Source organism: Arvicola amphibius, chromosome 10 (genome assembly GCF_903992535.2).
Source record: "Arvicola amphibius chromosome 10, mArvAmp1.2, whole genome shotgun sequence".
Lineage (NCBI taxonomy): Eukaryota > Metazoa > Chordata > Mammalia > Rodentia > Cricetidae > Arvicola > Arvicola amphibius.
The window spans coordinates 50,547,268-50,571,197 of record NC_052056.1 but is presented as its reverse complement, the minus strand read 5'-3'; the positions used below and the strand labels follow the sequence as shown (position 1 = coordinate 50,571,197).

The 23,930-nt window shown below is 42.5% G+C and overlaps 1 protein-coding gene across 6 annotated transcripts in view; it reads left to right on the top strand.

Annotated features, from left to right (window-relative positions):
* The first annotated feature begins 1,098 nt into the window (after nucleotides 1–1,098).
* Nucleotides 1,099–23,930, top strand: part of Hhla2 (HERV-H LTR-associating 2) — an 84,331-nt gene continuing 61,499 nt past the window's right edge. For 4 of the 6 annotated variants that reach the window (XM_038345882.1, XM_038345886.1, XM_038345881.1 and 1 more), the window contains exon 1: nucleotides 1,099–1,251. The gene's annotated coding sequence lies outside the window, so the exon portion shown is untranslated. Of the gene's footprint in view, nucleotides 1,252–21,363; nucleotides 21,401–23,930 lie in introns of all 6 variants that reach the window. The other 2 variants (XM_038345884.1, XM_038345883.1) reach the window with 1 other exon arrangement.

Here is a 23,930-nt window from a genome sequence, read left to right as displayed (position 1 = left end):
ACAAGTGCCCAAATGCACCTGTCTTCTCCCAGGTGGGTAAAGAGGGTAGTGAGTGATACACAAAGACAAAGTCCGGTGAGAGAGAGAAAATCACATGCTGATCTAAGGCCTGGCGCAGATAGAAGACTCCTGGTGCTGGTCCTCATGCTTTTTCTGTTCACTTTGTAGCTTTTGTGACTTACCCCCGTGTATTCAACAAGCAAGTATTGACCATCCACTACATACCAGTCAGTACCAGGTAAGAGCCACAACACAGTGCTAGCTGCTGAGGAAACAGGTGTGATTGATGATCATGGATATCTACTGTGGAGATGAATACATGTGACGAGAGAGAGAGAGAGAGAGAGAGAGAGAGAGAGAGAGAGAGAGAGAGAGAGAGAGAGAGAGGGAGGGAGGGAGGGAGGGGGAGAGGGAGAGAGAGAGAGACTAAGAGAGAGAGACTAAGAGGAGACTAAGAGAGAGAGACTAAGAGAGAGAGAGAGACTAAGAGAGAGGGGAAGGGAATTATAACCATCACTGATGCTATAGCATAGAGCAATGTTTCTCAATCTGTAAGGGTTGTGATCCCTTTGGTGGTAGCATGTCAGATTACAATTCATAACAACAGGAAAATTGCAATTACAAAGTAGCAATGAAATAAGTTTATGGTTCGGGGTCACCACAACATGAGGAACTGTACTAAAGGTTTTCAGCATTAGGAAGCTTGAGAACCACTGGTGTAAAGGAAACAGGGCTAAGTCCTCCACATAGCGTGGAGAGAATCTTTTTTGGAGATAAGGCTTTGCTTTGATTCTGTTTGCTAAGCTTAAGTAGCAACCAGGACAGCAATAAAGATGATAGGTGTGAAAGATTTCCTGTGGACTGTGGTTCCTTTACATAGAACTGTCAAGTGGCAAGCACGCTTCTTTACTACTCTGCAGCAAGCTAGTCAGTTTTGCAGTGGGCATGAAGATGACAAGCAGCCTACCTTAGGAAGTTTTGTAATTCTGAGGCTGTCATTCTGCTATCTTGCTGGCCCACACAGCAGAGTGGAATCTTCTGGTTGTTTACCTAGCTGTGCCCTTTACTCCCTGCAGAGTCAGCATGGGTGGAGTCAAAGTTAGGGAGGGGTTCCACGAAGAGAACTCTTGGCTTTCTACTTTCCTCCTAGTAACAGGTTCTATTCCTCACTCCGTCTTGCCAGTTCTGCATTCAGTGTTTACCCAATGGATTGCCTGGCATTTGGCTAGATGGTATGGAGTTCTAACGAAGGTAAGGTTTTCTTTCCGTAATGTTTATATCTGGATCTTAGAGTTGGACGTGACTGAATCAAATGTGTAGTGTTTTTACTTGACACATTACTTTTATCTTAGGGAAAAATATGATTGATCTTTTAAATCAATTGAGTAGAAATATGTATAAATATACATGTACATATATACATATATAGTATACATGCACAAAACAAATAATAAAAAGTTGGCTGGTGGATGCTGCTTATGTATTTTAAATAGGAGAAATTTTAAAAAAAAACGAGAAGTCTTAGTGTTCTGACAAGACACAGATGGCGGGGCTGGATAATGCTTGTTTAAAAAATGTTTGAGGACGTTTGATTTCAGTAGGTGCAATCTGTACTTATCTAGTTACAAAACTGGGCTTGCTAGTTACCCTAAAGTGGCAAACTTCACCCCTGTGATGTCTGGAAGAGATGGGGAAGAATGTGGCAATGATATTTTAGTAGAATCATCGGATAATTTTTTACAAAATCATTTTTTGTATCTTTTTTGCTGCCTCAAGAAAAAGTCACTAAATTAATTTTATTTTTAATGTGTAGACAAATAATTTTAAAATTAGGATTTAATACTTATTATCACTTTATTGTTTGGGACCTTGGGTAATAGAAAAAATAGCAGTAGATAATCTTGATATATGCTGCTGTAATCTGATAAGGTGAAACTGAATCTTTTCATTTCCTAGAAACTGTCTCTGCTCAGAACACTGAACAGGTCCTGGGTGCTACACTTCTGCCTTAGTGCAAATACTCAGCATCAAACCGCAAACAAAAGTCCTTGGCATGCCGGGCGGTGGTGGCGCACGCCTGGGCGGTGGTGGCGCACGCCTTTAATCCCAGCACTCGGGAGGCAGAGGCAGACGGATCTCTGTGAGTTCGAGGCCAGCCTGGTCTATAAGAGCTAGTTCCAGGACAGGCTCCAAAGCCACAGAGAAACTCTGTCTCGAAAAACCAAAAAAAAAAAAAAAAAAAAAAAAAAAAAAAAAAAAAAAAAAAGTCCTTGGCATGAAATTTTACTTTTTCTGGCTCTTATTTGCCTATTCTGTAAAACAAAGTGAGGAAATAAGACACCTAACTGGCTGAGCTTTAGTTTTTGCCTGGCTGCTTATTATTGTCTCATGCAAGATTATATACTTACCGAGTTTAGCTGATTTTTCTTGTTGGGAAATGAATATTGATAGGATGACCTAGTAATTTGACCCTATGTGGTAACTTGAGATTGAAGGAAGAAGTTTTCTCAACTCACTTTGCTTTCCTGTCAGAATACAGTTAATTATTTATCTGACAGCAGATCTGCAGATATCACTCTAGGGTAACTAGAAACCTGTGACTATTTCCCTGTTCTGAATTGAGCCTCCCTCCTGCTGTTTTACTGATAGAAGGCTGGCAGAGGCAGACACTTCATTAACTATCTGACATATCTCCCTACTTCTTCCCTTGCCAAGTTTACTTTGATTTGTTCAGGTTACTGGTGAGGAGTCCTGGGTTCTGACAACCAAACGCCATTAGCTGTTTTTGAGGGAAGTGAGAAGCAGAGTCCGTTTGTCTTGCCTTTGAATTCCAGGGCTTTTCAAAGTTCTGTTCTGTGTCCTCAGTTTAAGTCACAGGAAAGTCCTCTGTATTTTCTTGTCACACAGACTTTTCAAAGGTGACAACCAATTTTCTTCCTTTCTCTCTTTCCTTTCTTCCTTCCTTCCTTCCTTCCTTCCTTCCTTCCTTCCTTCCTTCCTTCCCTTCTTTTTTTTCTCTTTCCTTTTCTTTTAGACCTCATTGTCCACCTGGAACAATAAAGGCAAAGATGTAATGAACTTACTTCGTAAACAGTTCCTGCATTTTCTAACTGCTACTTGCTCCCTCCATGAAAACAGCAAATACCACTATCTTCTGTGTAGAAACCAAAGGTTAATCCCCTTCTTTCTCCCCTCTTCTTTTATTTGATGTTTAAATGCCTCATTACTGTATGTCCTAGCCATGAGTACTCTAGATTGACTTTCACCTGAAGGTAGACTTCCTGTAAAATTATTTTGGGCAAAAGGATTCCACTTTGTTTTCACTTTAAGGACTAATTCTATTTTATTCTTGCATCATCTGCTCCATTTGGTGGCTTTTTCACTTCAGGCTGCACCATTTGTGTCCTCAGGAGTAACCTCATGGATGCCAGTCATTTGAATTCAGCAGACCAGCTCAACACTTCCTCTATTTCAAGAATGATTTCCAAAGGGTTGCTGTTATGATTGTTTGTACAAGCCACACCCACTCTCTTCCCCATCCTCTGATGCAGGCTGATCTTCAGCTTCCGGTCTGAGCTCGCTCTCTTTTCCTTCTTTCTCTTGGAGAGGCAGCTTCGCTTCTGCCTCTCTCCCTACTTCTCTGCTGTCCCCTTTTCTCTCTCTCTGTTCTCTTCTCCTTCTCCTCCCTCCTCTAATTCTATTCTGTATGATGTGTCTGTCCATGTGCCTCCTATCTGCTGCCTGCTCACACGGCCGGGCTAGCTGGGACCAGCCTGCCCGCCATGTGTCTCTCTGCCTGGAACCAGCCACCACTCGGGACCAGCAGCCATCTCTGCCTGGTACTGGCTGCATCCAGGGCCCGCTGCCTGCCGCCACATGGCCTCCTACCATCATTTGGGGACCTACAACATTTTTGCTGCCTACTGCCACAGGGGATCTTGCAGCATTTTTAAAAAAATCATTAACAGTTGCCTTCTGGGCTTTACAAGTTGTATATTCCTACTGGTTGCCACTGAAAAAACTATTTCCTTGGCTCTTCAATCCTCTCTCATCTTACCATTTTGTTCAGCTTATTGTTAGTCCTTGCATTGTTCTGTGTATATTCTGCCCATTACTTCCCAAGTATGCTATTTCTAATGTCTAGTCCATCTGTAGAGTTTGGTTATCTGTAACATATTTAATGTGATGTTTATTTTGCTCAGAAATTCAAATTGGTTTAATATATATATACATGTGGCAGCCTCATGCTTAATTAGTTTTGGCACTACATTTGAGACCTTATAACTCATAATGATAGCTGTAACTGCTATTCCTTTACATCACGGGACTCACTGAGGGCTGACTACTGTGTTATAGTTCAATCTTCTTAGCCTGTATTGTTTGCTGGGATGGACATTAAATAGTGTGTAGTTTTTGTTAGATAACATGGCTGATTTTTTGTATGGACTAAAAATCACATTCATGTGCTTAGACCATTTTGTTGGGTTTTTGTGTGTCTGAGGTGACTTTTTGGGACTTTGTCTGATTTCCCACAGTGGTTTCCCACAGTTGAGGTGTAGTAGTATAAGCACTACTTCAACTGTAGAGTCAGCTTCATGTTTATGCTTCCTCTTGTGTTAGGTTATTCTAGACTTTAGAAAGAGAAGACAAAAATAAAACAAACAAATATTTCTCTGTATGGATTAGGTTCCTGGGGCTCCCACACATATGATGGCTTAGAATTATGAAAATACTGTTTTTACAGTTCTGAAGCCCTGATGTCTGAAATCTTGGGTTCAGGGGCCACGCACTCCAGAGGGGAATCCATGCTTGCCGCTTCCTGATTCTGGTGTGGCATGGGCTTTCTTGGTTGTGGCAATGTGATTCTAGTTCCAGCCTCTGTCTTATCATAACCATTCTTACTGTGCATCTGTGTGTCCTTCTCTGCCTCTCACTGGGATTTAGGGTACAGCCCAGAATGATCTTCCCTTGACCTTATCTTCTCCCTGCTCACAAAGTTCCTATCTTCAGATATGGGCTTGAATATTGCAGGATCTGAGTTAACTCACTATCATGTACTAGGAAGAACTTCCAGAACTAGTCAACAAATCACAAGCCTATTGAGTCTGGGAATTGGTGAAAGCTCCTAGAGCCCCGCCCTCTAACCTTCCATGACTTTTGGATTTGGTAAATCCCTCTTTCAGCCTAAATTGGCCAGGTTGGCTCTTCACTATCTCTGCCTGTGGGTGTGGCACACCATTCATGTTGCTTTTCCTTAGCTCTGCCCACAGACTTGGTGGAGATTTTTGTTTTATTTTATCTTAATTTTTAAAATTTTTATTTGTGTGCCCGACTTTTATGTGCACCATGGGTCTCCCTGTTCCTCCAGTCCCCACCAGATGCTTGAGGTAGAATTTAGGGCCTCCCTGTGTTAAACAAGTACTATACTGCCACAGAATGCCTCAGCCCCAGCCATTTGTTCTTGATGACTCCAATGGGTTGTTGTGTTTGCTGTGCAACTAGGACTCGTGTCTGATTCTATATCCTTGACCTATAGCATTTCTACTCCTTCCTGATATGGGACTTTGTTGAAATTTTTGAAGACTTAACATTTATCACATTAAAATGTGTTTTATTTATATAATGAGGTCAAGTTAATTGTTTTTGCAAATTGTTAGTTTTTCTGCACATAAGCAGAGGGTTCATTTTCAGTTCTAAGCTAGTCAATTATAAGCCCGTGTTCTCTCAAAACTGAACCCGGGGCAAGGATTAAAATATTCTTTCACATTGAAGGTGACAACCTGATGCAGCGAGGAGATGGGGGGTGACTCTGTGAGAAACGGGTTTCTGTATTGGCTGCTTCCTGAGCCATGGAAAGCAGATTGAGAACTTCTGTGGCAGACAGGTACATTGGCTCAGCATGATGGGCAGGCCTATAGCCTGAATAAAGGGCTGTGTCTCGGAGTACTCTATGAGAATGAGGGATGAAAGGCAGAGATGGCATTCATCTGCCAGATCTATTGCTTCCTTCCCATAAAGATTTAACACACACCTGCTGGGAAGATGGGTCAGTGAATAAAAGTAGTTGCTGTGCCAGCATGCGATGTTGTTCTTAGACCCAGAGAACTTGTAAAAGAAAGCCAGAGACAGTTCTAGTATCAATAATTCCTGTTGTCTAATGGGAGACCAGAGAGAGAGAGATGAGAATACCCAGGAGCTGATAGGCCAGTTAGCCTAGAATACAAAGTAGAAAAACAGCAGAGAGGCCCTATCTGAGCAGCAAAGACAGATATCCAATGTTCTCCTTTGACTACCTCAGGTATGCCCAAATTCACACCAACTAATGTGTGCACACACCCATATACACATATATACATAGATTTAGTACACAGAGGAAAACTATCCAATATATCCAGACTTCATCATCTAGTCCCTTTGATGACAGTTCAGTATGCCACAGCCAGCCCAGGCCCTGCAGTAAAGTGTTTCATTTTACTCCAGAAATGTGAGGAAGAGCCAGGCTCTGCAGGTGTGTGGTTAGCTGGCTTAGCTCTGAAGTGAAGTTCAGAGAAAATGGCCTGGCATTCAGTACAAATGATGAACAAGCATCTCACAGTTGCTGGGAAGTTAATAAAACAGTTAAGACAAAGCAATCTAAAGAGGCTCCTGAGATTTGCATCCAAGGTGGCAAATCACATTTATAAATCTCTCTACTACTAACCTTTCTTTGACCTTCCTTGGAAGACACAACTTGGTTACTTTGGACATCCATAGAAAGGAGGTCTGTTGTCATACTGTAGAATAATTGAGCGGTGAACCACTTGCCACCTTCGACATCTGTCACCATATGATGTATTTTTATTTCATTTCTTTTAAAAATTTTAACTCAGAGCTCTTAAATAGTTTCAAATCTGACACTAAGTATAAGTACAAGAACACAATACAGTTTTATTTACTTTCCCCCAGGTCCCTCAATGCTTAGCATCTAATATTCATGTTGCATTCTAAAAATTTAAGAAATTAGCAATGGGACAGTACTGTTATGGACGCTATCAATTTTATTTGAATTTCATCAGCTTTCCCCATAAGACCCAATCAGGACACCTCAACAGACTTAGCAGATCTGTCTCTCCAGTTTTCTCTAAGCTGTACATTCTTCGTTTTGCTTTGTTTTCCATAATTTTGAGGGAGTAGGGGTGAAGTAAATTGTAGCTCTGATTTATACTTTTCTTATGGTTAGAATGAGACTGTGAGTTTGTTGCGTATTACCTACAGGTGTGATATCCTGACCATCATGAATGTGGTACTACAGATGTGGTACACTTAACATCGTAGGTAACGCAGTGCAAGATTGCATCACAACTTGTCGTGGATAGTGTTAACCTGCTTGCTTGTGCAACGTAGTTGTCAGGCTTTCCCACTGAAATCATGATCTCCTCCCTTGAGTACTCTGGTCATTAGGAGGCACCAAGTCCAGGCGAGATTCAAGAAGATAGGTGTTGAACTTCACTTGTCATAAGGAATTTGTGTGCAGAGGCATTCTCTGGAATTATTTAGTAAGAGAAACAATTAATTGCACCATGGACTGGTGTCAGAAAACCCAACATTGTGACTTAGTTTGCTGATTCAAATTTCCAGCCTTGGCCATTAGGGACTCTGAGGTCGAGAGCTGTACCCTTTGGTCATTGCTTCACTTCTCAGAAACTTATCACTGTCTCACTTCCCCTTCTTCGCAGCTCCCCAAATGTGCCTTCTCACACAAGAGCATCTACCTCGGCCCGAGAAAGTGTATTTTCCCAGAGTAAGTCTAGCTAAGCTGGAAGGAAATATTTTATCCCGGGTTTTGATATTTATAAGAAAAATAGACATTACACTGAGGAAAAGCAGTTACACAGCTTATAAATTGCCTTCAGGGATAAAATACCTTAAAATGCAGAATTCATCAAAAGACTCTGTTAACGGGCTTGTGTTATTTTCATCAATCATACTCTGTTGACATTAATGATGTATTGTTCTTACTAGGAAAATCAGCTGGCTTAATTGTTGATTTTTAAAAAATTCTTGGCAAGTCAGAGTAATTCATTTGGATTTTCAAGGGAAATTTTTCTAGTATAATGATCTGGATTCTGATTCTCAAAAGTTGTTAATCACTGAAAATGAACTGCATCCTCCATGCATATTGGCAACAAGGATGAATTTGCTTGTTTGTTATGATTGTGGATTTGATTTCTCATCTCAGCAAATATAGAACTGGATGCCCTTATGGTGCATCTCAAGATTGATTTGACAGCTTGAGAGGCCATTTAGAATGAGGGTGTAGGGAAGATGTAAGTACTTGATATTACATTTCACTCTATGTCATTTCCTCAAGTGTATAAATTCCTTGAGAACTGAAACTTTTTAAATGCGACATTTAGCAGGAGTATTCAGCCATCACTGCCAGCCCAAATAAAGTCACAGTAACTGTGTGCTAACACACCTATGGAAAAATACTATTTACTGCATATGCTTTTGCTTGTCACCAAAATGCACTAGAGGTTTGGTAGACCGTTATAACTTACAGACTTTTTCAAGTTGTTTTAAAGTGATACCAAGTCAAGAATGCTGGCAGAATTCAATTGCTTTTCTTTGCTTTACCAAGTATAAATGGGCTAATGTCTTTGCATGGTACTTGTAGACTTGAGAAATTATTCCACTCATAGCAAATCCATTGTTGTTTCTCCCCCTACCCCAGCTGTGTAATTCACAAGTGACAGAAAACAACACCTGGAAGCCGTTCTCTTTTCTCTCTTTTCTAGGAGGCCTCTAATCAGTTACATCCCTTGGGGTGGTCTTTGTCTCAACTGTCTCTTAGGTAATCCAAGTATTGTTCTAGTGTGAAAAATAATAATTAAAGGCATATGTACATGTGTCCTCTAAAAGTGGACCCATGACCCATGCTCAGTTATGCTATTCAGTGCCTGGTGAAATGTTGGAAGTAATGGTTAGGATTGTGGAAATGTCAAGTAACACCAGACATTAAATATAACTTACTTAGATATGTGTGGGAGATGGTAGGAATACAAGTGAAGGAAGTACCCTGTGAAGTCAGCTTGTGCCAAAATTAGAAAAAGAATGAGGCATCCTATGGTCATTGCTCTTTCCTGGCCTGACCCTATAGACTGTTGGCTATGTCAACTGGCTGATGTCACCATGTCCTTCCCCTATCTCCTCCGTCCTTGATGCCACTTTCAAAAGTTCTAACTCTTTCTAATTTCTTTGCTCGTTCTAATTTGGGGCTGGGAATGGGCATCAGCAGGAGCGGAGTTTTCAAGATTGGTCTTTTGCACAGTTTGGAAGCTAGGATCTGAGCCAGAGAAACAACACATGGCACATAGAATTTGATTGCAATAAGTGGGACGTGACATAAATGTGATTACTTCTATTTTAATCTATAGAGATATAGATGTCCCCAAACCGGTTAATTCTAGAGAACAGCAGAAAAAAAATGGATGTCACCCAGTTGCTGGGTGAGCACACAATTGGCTTGGTGTGAGCAGAAGCATCGGCTTGTAACAGATGAGTGGTATTAGTGCCACTGATTGACACTTGTTCTTTCTGCTCTCCTTTACGCTGCTGTCAATCACAAAGAGTCACATTTTCCAGGCTCCCTCTCTCTATGACATCTTCAGAAATGGGAGGCATCAGCCAATGGGAGGCACAGCCAGACAATCGGGAGTCCAGAGAGGAGTGAAGCAGCCAGACTTTTCTCCCCCTTTTTGCTTGCTGAGGTGTCCCAGCAGAGGTTGCTTTTCCTCTGTCCCTCCTCTGTGCTTTCACAAAGAAGGCCTTGCTGTTCCTACCAACTTCTTTGGTTGCCCATCTAGGCCTGTAGCAGCTTCTCATTATTGACAATGACCAGATAATTTTATTCACTCCCTTATAAAAAACATAAAATAAAAAAAAACAAAGCTCAACCATGGTTGTGGCTGTCTCTTAGCCTGACCCTCTTACTGCTACTATGTCACCAGGCAGGTGTCAGCAAGAGCAGTCGTCCCTGCCATGTTCTACACAAATCTGCCTGGTAGACCCGAACTCTGTGGGTTCTTGCTACTAATGACTTATGATGCCCTTTGCTCTGGGATGCCTGGGAAGCTATGCCGTGTGACCAGGGGTTACCCTTAGTCAAGAACTGATATATTTAGAGGCGGAAACATTCACTTACTGCAGGACAAAGCAAGGCTGTGGTGCAATTCAGCTTTCAGTGCTTCCTAGACTATTATTAGTCAAAGTCTAGATTTTAGCCAAGCCTACCCTGCTAGGCTTTCACCATTTCTCTGCATTACTTCCTCATTTCTTCATGACCCACGCAGAGATGAGTACTACTCATCTATGCCACTGCTATGAGGAAACCAGAGTTTACAGTGTGCTTATAGAGCTGATAAAGAAAAATCTGTTAATCCAATGAGATGCATAAATGGAATTTAGGATTATCAAGTTTCAACAGTTTGAAGAGTAATTGGATGGGGGAAGGCAACAGCAACAGAACATCCAGAGGAATGAACAGTCGGTGGAAGTTTGAAGTTTTAAAATTGAATAGAAAAAGAGCCTTGCTATGATGTTTAACATTGATACATACTATAAGGAATGCCCATGGGATTATTTGTGAAGTGTACCTCTGGGGGTTTTGTGAGACTGTCCCAGATGGTCAGTTCATGAAGGCTCTGACACAATGAATGGATTGGTCCATTGATGGATTCATCCCACAGTGACAGAACAGGGAGCTATGAAAGGGAAGAGGCAGAGCCTACTTGGAGGAAGTAGGTAACCAGAATCCAAACCAAACCTTGCCCTGGCTTCTTCATGTCACCTCCCCTTTTCTCTGTTCATGCCTGTCATGGGAAAGCTCACCTGTCATACCTTCCTAGCACCATGATGCTCTGAAACACAGAGCCAGTGAGACAAAATACCCTGAAACTATGAGACAAAGCAAACAGCGTCTCCTATAGGTTGTTTCTATAAGCCCTGCGTCTCGGGGATGAGAAAGATAATATTCTTTCCGAAAGGAAGGAGGCGCAGAGAGGCTAGATTTTATGGCAGAAAGGTGGTACTGTGCCTTTGGCCAGTTGATTGCAGAGTTTTCAGTAGTGCAAATACCCGGGTGGCAACTATAAATGAAGTCTGATGCAAGACTAGAAATCCAAACGCTAAGATAATGATATGAAGCCAGGAATTCTCAGAGTTGAATCATACATCTCCTTTTCTGGAAAAGGGCTAGCATGTGTAGTCTTGTGGAGATGCAAATAGGACCGTGCAATTTAGTGGGAGTAAGGCCAGGAATAGCAGAAGCAGCTAAACAGAGCAGCACCATGGGTAAAGTCGCCATTGATGACTGTGTGCAACCCAGGGTGGGTTTGCTGAGGCAGTATATTTGACGACCATTTGCCAGGAGGAGGGATGGGAGGCACTTGTCCATTCCTTCCCAGCATTTTCATGGACAGGGCATTCTTCCTGATTCTGGGATGTGTATAATGTCTTGGGGGCAGAATTGAGAGCACTGCTGTGATTATCCCTCTCCCTGCTTCTGACCGCTCTAGGTCAAGGCTTGTCCTCGGGCAGAGTACCTCAGGCTGCGGACAGTGGACCGGAGTCTTTCCCAGAACTGGTTGCTACAAAGTGGCCAGGTAGATTAAAGCCATGCACAGGAGTTGGACGTCAAGTACATGTACATGTGGGGTACAATGTACTCCCACCACCTGAGTGTAGTCTGCTTTCATATGTAGGGTACAGAATAAACACAGAGTGCTTAGGAAAAACAACTGACTTAGTGCAGCCTGGACTGCACATAGAAATTAAGCTCTGAGACCTTTAACACTATTTTTATTTATTGGTGTGGGTTGAGGCTGCGTGCTTAGGGATTTCCTTCTCATCATGGCTCTTCAGGTGGTTATGCTGCATTTTCTTCAACCTCCCCTTAATTTGCATTACATAACTCAATTGTTTCTGAGACAGGGAGAGAAGGTAACTGTTTAACAAGACTCACTCTTCTGAGTGCCCTTGTCCCCAGCCGAAGTCTAGACACACTTTGGTGCAGTGTACACCTTGCTTCTGATGGATTTCTCTGGGTGAGCACAGATTCGGTTTTATCTTTGTGCCCATAATACTAACAAGTTGGCAATGTCACCAGTGCTAGCAAATATTCCTTTAAAATATCCAATGCAGAGGAAAGAGTTAAAGGAGGAAAGAAGTGGAAGAGGCCAGGAGTAGCCATCAACCACCTTCAACTGAATTCTATGTTCCCGTGAATCTACGTTTGTTACCTGGACTAATGCACATCCGTGGTCCTATGTTGTCCTCTAAGAAACAAAAGGGCCTTCAATCCCATGTCTTGAGGTTTCTCTCCTTGACATTTTACACATACTAGAAGTGTGATCTCCCTGCCCCCCAGTGCAGGGGCCTTGAAAGGTGACGGGGCCTTCCGAGATGATTGGCAATGGAAGGTGTTTGGGTTATGCTGCTTTTACAGAGCTGGCCAAGTCTGGCGTGAGTGGATTCATTCCCGGTGTAGTGGTAGAGCAGGTTGTCAAAGAGCAAGGCTGGCTTCTCTGGTTTCGGTTCTTGCTGTACATTACACCTTAGGGTGTTTTGTTTTTGTTTTTTCTGTTGCTGTGATAGAACACCATGCCCAAAAGGAACTTGTAGAATGTATTTTGGTTTTTTAGTTCCAGAGACTGAGTCCGTAATGGTAGGTGACACATGGCAGCAGGTGGACAGTGTAAGAATCATAAGGCTTAAAACAGCTACTGGTAACTGTCACCCCTGTAACTATGCATATTACTGCACATGTAAGAGATCACAGATTATGGTATTGTCAGCCTTCTAGGAAATTTTGAATCTGAAAGTCACAGCCAGCTCCCACTCTACAACCCCTGCTCCTGACCTGGCAGCAATGTTCAGGTACCGTCACTATCTGATAAGACTGACAAGGTACCCTTGCTATCCAATAAGACTGACAAGGTACCCTTGCTATCCAATAAGACTGACAAGGTACCCTTGCTATCCAATAAGGCTGACAAGGTACCCTCACTATCCAATAAGGCTGATAAGGTACCTTCGCTATCCACTATCTAATAAGGCTGACATGGTACCCTCGCTATCTAGTAAGGCTGACAAGGGACCCTCACTGTCTAATAAGGTTGACAAGGTACCCTCGCTATCTGCTATCCAATAAGGCTGACAAGGTACCCTTGCTATCTAATAAGAATGATGTTCCAATTGGAATTATTTTTTTCTCAACTCATCTGAATACAAGAGCTGTTGCGCCTACCAAGCAAGATGCCAGGCTCTGTGCCAAAGCTTCTTCTTGGCTCTTCAGAAGAGCAAGTGCCTTTATTTTTCCACATGGGTTGAAAACAGTGCTTTTGTGCTCGCATTAAGCCTTTTTCTCAGAAGTTCTTGCCCTGTGGAATCAGATTAAATTCAAGGTAGCTCATCAAGTGTGGGCCAGGGGTGTGTTCCCTGCCCTCAGAAGAGCCTCCAGCTCAGCACCGAATACTGGCTGTTTCATGAAAGCATTGTGCATACTGATTGGGTGTGCTCTGTGCCTTTGGAGACAAGGGCATTGGCAACTGGAAAATACTCAAAGATGATAACAGAGATCCCCTGCTACACAGAATGCTTAAGTATGTGTCGAAGGACCAGTATTAATTTCTCTTGGAGCTATTAACCTCTCCTTTGCCACTGGACCCTTCAGCTGGTCCTCTCTACTGTAGGTGCAGAGGAGGCTGCCCAGCCTGGACTGTGGCTCCTTTTTTGTGTGGCTCTGGGCAGGTCTCTTAGCTCCTGCTGCACTTGGTTTAACATGCATGTGAGAGGGAGGGGTTGGTGCTGGCTAGGATGTTGAGAGGTTTCGTATCTACTTGTAGGATTCTGGCATGTTTGGACAGGTGAGCTATTAGACAAAATTCAGATCATTTATCGTATGGTGGGAAATTTCCCCTTCAGCTTTCCTCTAGATAACAAAGCAATATCAGATACTACAGGCAGTATATCTTAGAGGAGGAATTAAAGCAAATAGAGATTATCAGTCTCTGTGTGTTTTGGGTTAAGTCTTCTTTGTTAGAAAATAATGTGGAATTTGAAGCTTAATTGAGATTTGGTCTAGTTTTAAGTGTTATTAGAAAGCTTGAGAGAGCCAGCCCGAAGCTTTGAGAAGGCTAACAGCAGATCTGCACAGGCTCAGGATGCAACAATCACGTGCTTTGCCAACATTTGTGAAAAATCACTTGGTTGGCAGCTGGATTTCTTGGTATTTTGAAAGGGCAGGTAACATGCATAAATAGATTTGGTGGCTTTCTTAAAGTTGTTTGTTTTCAAGCGGGAATGCTGTACCTGTGTTTTCCTTTCTCCTGATTTCAAATATCTATGTGTTCCTCAGAGCTACCTGCTCTCAGAAGCCCGATCTGTTTGTGTGGTTTGCAAGGGGTTGATGTTTATTTGAATAATCTGAGGCAGCAGAAAAGGAATACGTTTAATCATCTAACCTTTAGAACAAGGTGCATTTGAAATGTCAGCATTTTATTTCCAGAACAGGTGAGCTATTACATTATTAGGCTCGTATTTATTTATTTACACAGCACATCTTTTGGGGAAAAGATTTGGAGCAACTCTGAACTGCTTCAAATAAAGGATAAAACAATAAGAAGGACAAAAGAGATGAAAGAGTAAACAAAGAAAGGAAATCAACAGAGTATCTGTGATGTACCTAAGGGTGTGGGAAGAGGACCAGGGCAGAAATATTCTGTATGATCATTACTATTCAAAAGAAGAGAACACTTTCTTCTGCTTCAAAAACCAAAGGAAACATTGTCTTGGGAATGTTGGCTAACATCATTATACAGATACTTACATGCTAAATAGCCCTGAGCTGGGTCAGGTGCCTTGGAGGCAGAACGATGCTGGTAAAAATGTCCTTCCTCATGAAGTTCACAGTAGCAGATATGGTAAGTGCTGTGCCTGCTGACACTTGGCCATCTGTACTTTGTTTTCGTATAATTTGTGGAAAGACTAACAGTTCTGAATGCTTCTCCGACTCTCTAGTCAGACACCTGAGAAACGGCAGACATCAGCCAGGTTAAGGAAAGCAGGAGAAGCAGCTGGGTGGACTGGAGATGCTACACTGAGCCAGTGTACCTGCAGAAAGAGCCAGAGAGGGGGCTGTGGAGGCCAGCACTGACTGCTCAGTCAGCCACCCATGCCCCAGGACTCCGATTCAGTGTGATCAAAGTTAGCATGTGAGTGTATACATACTTTTTACTTCCTGAAAGGAAAAGCATGATTTCTTTTGGACTTACTGTGCTTTGTAATTTATATAGTTTAAATCTTATATTGTTTTTCAACTAAAATTTAAAAACCTTTCGTCAGTTCCCACAAACTTTTTTTTAAAGTTTACTACGTCTAGGAAATCTAAAAGCTAGGAAGTTTTGGTCTTCTAAGCCTTCAACAAATCTGACTGTAGAGACATGAAGTTAGTGCAAACTGACGGCAGAAGCACTGTCTAGTGGCAAAGTTTTCTCCTTTGACTAAGGCAGGGTTTTCAAAATACACAAGTGACAGTTTCCCTGAACAGTTGCTCTGGGATGAAAACCATGCTCAGTACACTGAGCTTGTGGGTTGAGTAGAACTAGAATCCAGCCCTATTTCCTGTTCCCATACTATGTGCCTGGATGGGGGTAGGACCCTTCTTTATAGGCAGACAGTGGCTGGTTGTAGACCATACACTTCCAGCGGTCTAATGTAAGGATCAAACCCATCAGTTCCACAAGAATCTGCATGCAGACTGCAAACAAGATGTCTGTTTCATTCATTTAGTGAGATATTAGTTTAATGAATAGCCTGTCCTTGGTTGCCTTTTAGTAGGGGTCTGCATGCCAGCTATTGTTGAATTATGCTGCATCTATACACTTTAGAAATTAAGTTGACAAGAGAAAGAGCGAATTCAGTGGGGGAGGGGATGTCTTGATATCCCAGCCATTGGATAGGCACTTCGTTATTTCATGTATGTTAAGAAGTTTGCCTATACAATTCTGTAAGAGAAACACCTTAGGATGCCGGAAGATTGCTTCTAGAAGAAATCAGAAACTTTGGACTGGAGAGATGGTTCAGTTAACATTGATTGCTGTTCAAGAGCGATGACCTGAGTTTGATTATCATATTCCAGGAACCCATGATAGAAGGAGAGAAAGTTCTTCTCTCCCCTCCGTGAACATGCTGCAGCATGTGTGTGACCACTTACACATATGTACATGCACACACATAGTAACAATTAGTAATAATGATGATGACGAAATTATAAAGTTGTATCATCACCAATCTTGAATGCAGCCTTTATCAGACAACATTTTTCCTTCACCCTTATGATAAAGAAGAAATGATCCTGGCCAAAGGGCATTGGAGGGAGGATCTAGATGGCCTTATGACCATGGAAAAGATCCTAGCTGAACCTTCCACTTTGTCTAAAGCCTCCTAAACATGCCCACCAAGATAAATTAACCATAAAACAGGTCCAAGGGTTGCAGGGTAGACTGACCCACTCCAGAAAATCCTTTTGTAATTGGCCAATTACGTTGGGAGCTGTGCTGAAAACAAACACTTTACTTAGCTAATGTTTACTCGAATTCCTGGAAACAAGCAATTACCTACATCATTTCTCTTCCTCCCACAATATCTTTTCCTTTATATTATGTCTATTTGTGCTTATTGAAGAAAATCAGAAATTGCAAACAAGAAAAAGCAAGGAGGCAAGAAAAATGAGGAAGCAGACAAAATCACACCATAATCCTATTATACGCAGAACAATAGCAACATTTTATTCATGCTGCCACTTCTTGCCCACCCACATATACACTGCATGTGTAAATGCATATGTTTTAAGAAATAAGTAAACTGTGCTGGTCCTTACTCCTCCAGTGGCCTCAGGTCACCTTGAACTGTCATCTGTCCCAAGGCCTCTGGAATTCAGACTCCTTTTCGTCCTTGTCAGCACTGGTCCTCTTGGCTCACCTTTTCCATCTTGTAGATATTTTCTTATCGTCTCTTGAGAAAACAGCTCTTGGTCGCAGACACAAAGTGCCATGCGTAAAGGCTTTAAAGTCATCTGGTCACTGACTGACTGCCTGTGGTACCATAGGTGTACTGGCTAGTTTTATTTCAGCTTGATACAAGTTAGAGTCATCAGAGAGGAGGGAACCTCAACAATAACAAAAAACATCTCCATAAGATCTGGTTGTAGGGCATTTTCTTATTTAGTGATTGATGGGGGAGGGCGCAGCACATTGTGGGTGGTGCGATCCCTGGGATGGTGATCCTGGATTCTATAGAAAAACAGGTTGAAGCCTTGAGGAAGTGGTAGAACATGTTTTTAATCCCAGCACTCAGGAGGCAGAGGCAGGCAGATCTCTGTGAGTTCGAGGCCAGCCTGGTCTATAAGAGCTAGTTCTAGGACTGACTCCAAAGCAACAGAGAAACCCTGTCTTGAAAAATGGGAAAAATAGAAAAAAAAGCAGATTGAGCAAGCCATGAGGATCAAGCCAGTAAGCAGCACCTGTACATAGCCTCTGCATCAGCTTCTGCCTCCTGGTTATTGCCCTGTTTGAGTTCCTATCCCAACTTCCGTCAATAAAGAACAGTGGTATGAAAGTATAAGCCAATTAAACCTTTTCCTTCCCAAGTTGCTTTGGTCATAGTGTTCTAGCATAGCGACAGTAACCCAAATTAAGACACTAGGCTTTTTCTCAGTACTTTCCCTCTTATGGGCTTCTTAATCCCAGATTCCTTCTTATTTGTTACTCACAGTGCCTTAGGAAGCGAGCCTCAGAAAACGATAGTGTCAGCCAGTAAAGCAGTTTTTTTATTTTCACTCAACTTTAGCAACATTTCATTTTTAAAAAGTGGGTACCATGCTATGCTCCTTGAAACTGGCCTGTTCAGCTATTTTACTGAGAATAGAGTCAATCAAATGTGGCCATTTTATAACCAGTACATTATCATGATTTTTAAAAATTTTCCCCTTTTTTATTACTTAAAAAATACCAGTTGAAATTCCCACTCCCTCCCCTCCTCCCAGTCCCCTTTCTCTCCCTCCACAGACCCTCCCCCTCCCCCTCCAACCCTAAGGGAGTGCCATGTACCCCACCCTGTAGAAAGTCCAAGGCCCTCCCTTCTACGTCTAGGTTGAGCAAGGTTCACATCTAAAGAGAATAGGATCCCATGAAGCCAGTATATGCAAGTAGAGACACACCCCAGTGTCATTATCAGTGGCCCCTCAGTCTGCCCCAGCTGTCAACTCCCTTCAGGGGAGCTTGGTTGTTCCCATGCTCGTTCCCTCACAGTCCAGTTGGAGTTGGTGAGCTCCCATTAGCTCAAGCAAACTGTCTCAGTGGATGACCCCTTCATGGTCTTGAATTCCTTGCTCATACTCTAACTTCCTCCACTCTTCAACTGGATCTTGGGAGTTCAGTCCAGTGCTCCCATGTGGATAATTGCCTCTGTTCCCCATCTGTTGTTGGGCGAAGGTTCTATGGTGATATTTAAGATAATTATCAGTCTGACTACAGGGTAAAATAAGGTGAACCCAAAGAAAAACATATACAGATCAACCTGGAAATTAGAATCAGACAAAAATTTGGGAGCACGGGGGCGGGGGGTAGAGGTGGGAAGAAAGGTAGGAGGAGGAGAACTTGAGGGAATGGGATGGTTGAGATGGAGGAAGGACCGATATGAGAGCAAGGAAAGACATATCTTGATTGAGGGGGCCATTATGGAGTTAGCAAGAAACCTGGCTCTAGAAAAACACCCAAGAACCCACAGGGATGAACCTAGCTGAGACCCTAAGCAATAGAGGAGAGGATGTCTGAACTGATTTTTTAATTTTTAATTGTATGTATGTGTATTTGCCCATGCATTGGCATGCACGAGTGCCTGTGTGGTGGGAGCCATGTGACATCTTCAAGAAACAAGGGCTGAGAACAGCATGAGCGTCTCTCCCTGTGGCAAAACTCCTGGAGTCCCTGATCCACTTGGACCATTTGCTTCATGATTCCCCGAGCCACTTGGATGGTTTGCTGCATGATTCCGGGCATGACCCTGGGAGCGTGGCTGTTGTGTTCTCTTTGCTTTCACCATGCTAGCCCTACTGCTGGCCTGAGCAAGCTACAGTCATGAAGTTTAATATTACACATTTGCATAACTGTTCTGGGAAGAATGATTTGAACCATAAGAGCTTTAAAGAAATGCTATTTATTAGTTGGTATCCATAGTCAGTAGGAACAGAGTGAAGCAGACTCACAGAAACCCACATTTCCCTCATTTCTAATAGCTGTACCAATACCCGAAGACATTAAGGGAGTTAGACACAAGGACAAGGAATAGACACTGTCAGCTATGAAGAGTAAGGTTCTAAGTTATGCTGCCTATAGGATAAATGGAAAAATTTGGTATGCCTCCAGAGGGGATAGAGCAGTGTAAAACATAGAATGGATTCGTCCAGCTCTGGCTGGTGAGTTATTTATGAGACCCTAGACTTAATCAGAGGATATAGATAAAATTGTTAACAATGGCCGGACTATGGTGGTGCATGCCTTTAATCCCAGCACTTGGGAGGCAGAGGCAGGCGGATCTCTGTGAGTTCAAGACCAGCCTGGTCTACAGAGATAGTTCCAGGACAGGCTCCAAAACCACAGAGAAACCCTGTCTCGAAAAACCAAAAAAAAAAAAAAGTTAACCACAAGAGACAAAACTGTTTCCCACCCTGCATGATATTGTAACCACTTGTACTGCCAAGTGGACACACTGTTCTGCCTGTGGGTGTTCCTAGTCAGAAAATTCCCTTTGTAGCTTGCAAGACTGCTTATGCTTCTGACGTTAGAGATGTAGGTCAAAAGGGTAATGGTTACACGTGGGAAGATTGGGAGGTGGAAGGGGAAAGAGACAGGACACAAGCTAATAATTACTGTAACTTTTTTTTAAAAAAAAAGAAATGTAAGACGTAGAAACGTAGGAAGTAAAAAGTGTTCTGTTCATGCAAACCATTGAAACTGTATAAAATGGTGCAAGCTACTCGGGGCTACGTGCTCGGATGACCACCGGTGATCACAAACCCTTATTAGCACGAACTCCACACATCCATCCCAGGTCCTTGAACTCATCTGCGGCAAGGCCTCCAGCACCTGTGTGCACCTTATGCACCTTCAGATGCCCTGGAGCTGGAGTTAGAGGTGGGTACCGGGAACTGAGCTCAATCCCTCTGCACTGGGTCATCGCTTCAACTCCAGATTACATTTTATAGTTAACCAGAACAATCAAGTTCTCTTTCATGTGTGTGTGTGTGTGTGTGTGTGTGTGTGTGTGTGTGAGAGAGAGAGAGAGAGAGAGAGAGAGAGAGAGAGAGAGAGGGAGAGGGAGACAGAGAGAGAGAGAGAGAGAGAGAGAGAGAGAGAGAGAGAGAGAGAGAGAGAGAGAGAGAGAGTTGGATCTTTAGAGATTGTAAGAAGACTCACAATTTCTTTTCTGAGTGGTGTGTCTCAGCCTACCTCATGCCACAGCTTGCCTCATGGCAGCCTTGATAATACTCAGATCCTCTGCTAGGGCAGTATCAATGACTTGCAGGGCCAGCTTTTAACCCTCTGGATCAACGGCCTCATTGTACTTTCCCATGACTGCTCCTCACAGTAGCTGAGCATGGTTAGGAGTGTTAACATATACCTTTAGCTATATGACCCCTCCATAGTAACTCATTGAATGGCTACTCCTAAACAATGTTCCACTTAAAAACCTCCAATGAGGACAGGCATTCAAGAGGGCACTGAGATGCCTTGTGGGGTCTAAGTAATTTGTTAGAAGAGTTATTAAAGCCATGGACAGGAAGATGAACAGACAGCAGCATGACAGGGGGTTCTGAGGAGAGTTTAGACTCCAAAACCAGAGCTAGACAATGGGGAGGAGCTCTGAGGAGAGGACTCAGGACCCACATGGGTCTTATATATTTCTGAGGATGAGAGTGGTTTCATAGCGCAAAACTCTAGGCAAGCTCAGGGTTTGAAGAGCAGGAATGTGCCCACCCATATTCTCTTTCATGTAAACACACTTCCCTAGGAGAGAGATCTGGCAGCTGGAGGTCTGTTAGCTAAGGACTCACAGAGGGACTCAGTAGGGTGCCTATCAGCATGGATGAGTAGAAGGCTGTTACAAATATGTTTTATAACCTGAACTATTGCCGGCCTTTGACCAGACATAAAAATGTCATAAAAATACCTAGGAATCTGGAGTGAGATTACATCACAGGTCTCATCGAAGCTTCTTTGGACTTCAGTGATTCGTGAGACCTGTCTTCCCTGTCTCTTGTCACAGGTTCAGCCTTCCTCCTCTAGCGCCACACTCTCTCCTGGTAAGTATTTCCCTAATATATCGGCTGCACTGACCATCCTTTTATTAGAAGAAGCCAAGTAGCACACACATCCAGTAAGTGGCTATTAAAAAATTACAAACTCTAGTCATAGAACGTCTGTGTCTACCCGCTTGCTGATCTCCAAGGTACGAGCTGTTCTCAGAGGAGAAGATCCCTAGAGAGAAATATTGAAATATGCTAATCTAAGGACTCCCAGAGTCACGGGCTTCTATTCTATTTCCACGCAGGAGCAGATGTGTTTGTTCACTCACAGGTGAAAACATATTTTGAGCATCTCTTATGGTAGTTAGCGGGCCCTTCAACACTGATAGAATTAATCATCATTAAAGCACTTGTATTAGCAACTTCTACAGTACTGTCTTAGAAAGTGTGTTCTGAACAGTTGTTCAGATATCGCTCACTCATCCTCAGGGAGCAGATGAAAAGCAATACACACACTCTTCACATGGCCTGGGCTTAAGCATTTTTCTTGTATAGTATATTGTAAACCTTATTTATGTCAGTGAACTTCATATCTAATTGTAAACTGGTCAGTTACACGAGCATCACAGCTGAAAGACAACATATTTTGGTTCCAATTTTCTAACTGTCAATTTCTGATTTATCAAAGTCTTCATAGTTGGTACACTTTACAGGGAGTTCCAGTTTGTACAGCTGCATAAGTGGGTTTTATTCTCTCCCCTGTATTATTTACAGATGGAGTTATATGTAAAATGCAAATATACAATCCCAAAGGCAGTAGACAACTTCAGAGTCACCCACAAAGATTATGATCTAGAGTTCAGCATCTTCCTGAGTTTGTCCCTGTCATTATTTCTTCTTAGGCCTGTCCTTCCTACAGGCTGATAGCCATTCTGACAGCTGATTCTGTCTGAATCCCATCTTCTCCCTGGATATTGATAGGCTCCTCTAGATGCTAGTCTAGAATTTATGATAATTCCTTGAGTTTCTTCACGGTTTCTTGGCATTTTCATAAGGCAGGTCTCTCTATATAAACTCAAAAAACAATATATTTTTAAAAATGAATTTTAAAACTCAGTTCTGTGAAGAGAATGTGGTTGACACTTATAGGTGAGGGATTCCAGGGTGAGATGAAGTTAGTCGTGTCTCCGGTTAGATGTCTGGGTCCAGGGAGCTTATGAGCCCAACTGTCAATGTTGAATTTGAAAGAAAAAAAAATAAAAAAAAAGACTACAAAGGAAATACTAAGCACAGCTCTGGAGGAATGTCCTGCATTTCCTGTTTCTACGTTCCCAGCAGTCCAGCGGTGTTCCCTCTCTCAGAAGTCAGAGCGGAGCATTTTGCCCAAAGAAGATAAATCTGTAAATCTGTACAGAGGGCTTCCTGGAGAACAGAGCAGGGGATTTTTAACCCGTTTTCAAGATCGCCAGCTTCTTATGTGGGCTGTCCAGAGCTTTCTCTCAGGTTTTTGAAAAATGGTCCCATTCCCGGGCAGTGCATCTGTCTAGACTCACCCCGCTTGGTTTCTGGGCTGGCTTCCAGCTCCTTCTTGAGGATGTCGGCCATCCATCCTGGAGTTCATTCAGTCCTGAAGTGCAGGAACCCGCCTTCCCAGGCCACGCCTCTCTTGTTTTTGCATTCATTTTGGTGGACATTTGGTGGAGCGCTTTCTCTCACAGCTTCCTAACAAGGGGCAGATGGGTTATTTCTCAGAGGCTGTGTGAGTCTGAAAATGTCATTCTGCCCTCATAAGCTTTGAGCTGGACGTAATTTTGGGTTGGAGGTCATCTTCCATTAGAATTCCCCATGGCAGAGAATTTTCTTTTCGCTCCAAAGTCATGCTGTTGTGAAGCTGAAAATTGTTATGATCTGTGATCTTTTTCTTCTTGGGAGTCTGTAGAGTTTTTTTTCTTTTCCCCTCTTATGTCCTGAACTATCAGAACCGAGACTCTTAAGTTTTTCCATCTACTGTGTCTGTTCAGTAAGGGTTTTCTGTCTTTGTATTTCGGTAATAGACACTTATATGGTATGTTCTAGAAATTTTGTATAGTAATTTTTCTCGGCTTTCTGTTCTTTCTCTTCTTTTTCCCCTTTCGCCAGCCTTTATAAAGCTGGCCTCAGAGTTTTCTTTTTCTCCTGTTTTGTTCCTCTCTTCTACTCTCCTGTCAAACAACCCTCTTCTACTTTCTCTTTTGTTTCTAGAGACTTCACCTCTGCATCTCAAAACACATGGTCTGTTAATTTTTATGGCATTTCACTCCTCTTCTATGGGTGCAGCATTTTCTTATCTCTCTGGGAATAAAAAGACAGTTTTATTGCAGGCAGTTTACTGTATTTTTTGATTTCTTACCTACATATTTATTTAATCAGGATGCCTTTTGTGGAAGCTGCTGTTGTGTTTTCTACTTTTTATGACAGCTTTCCTCCTGGTGCCTGAAAGTCACTGAATGTCTCCTTAATATTAAGAAAGGGGATCTAAGAAGCCCGTAGAAGGCTGCAAGAGCCTGCACTTTGGATCATGCTAATCACCTAGGTTTGTTACCTTTGG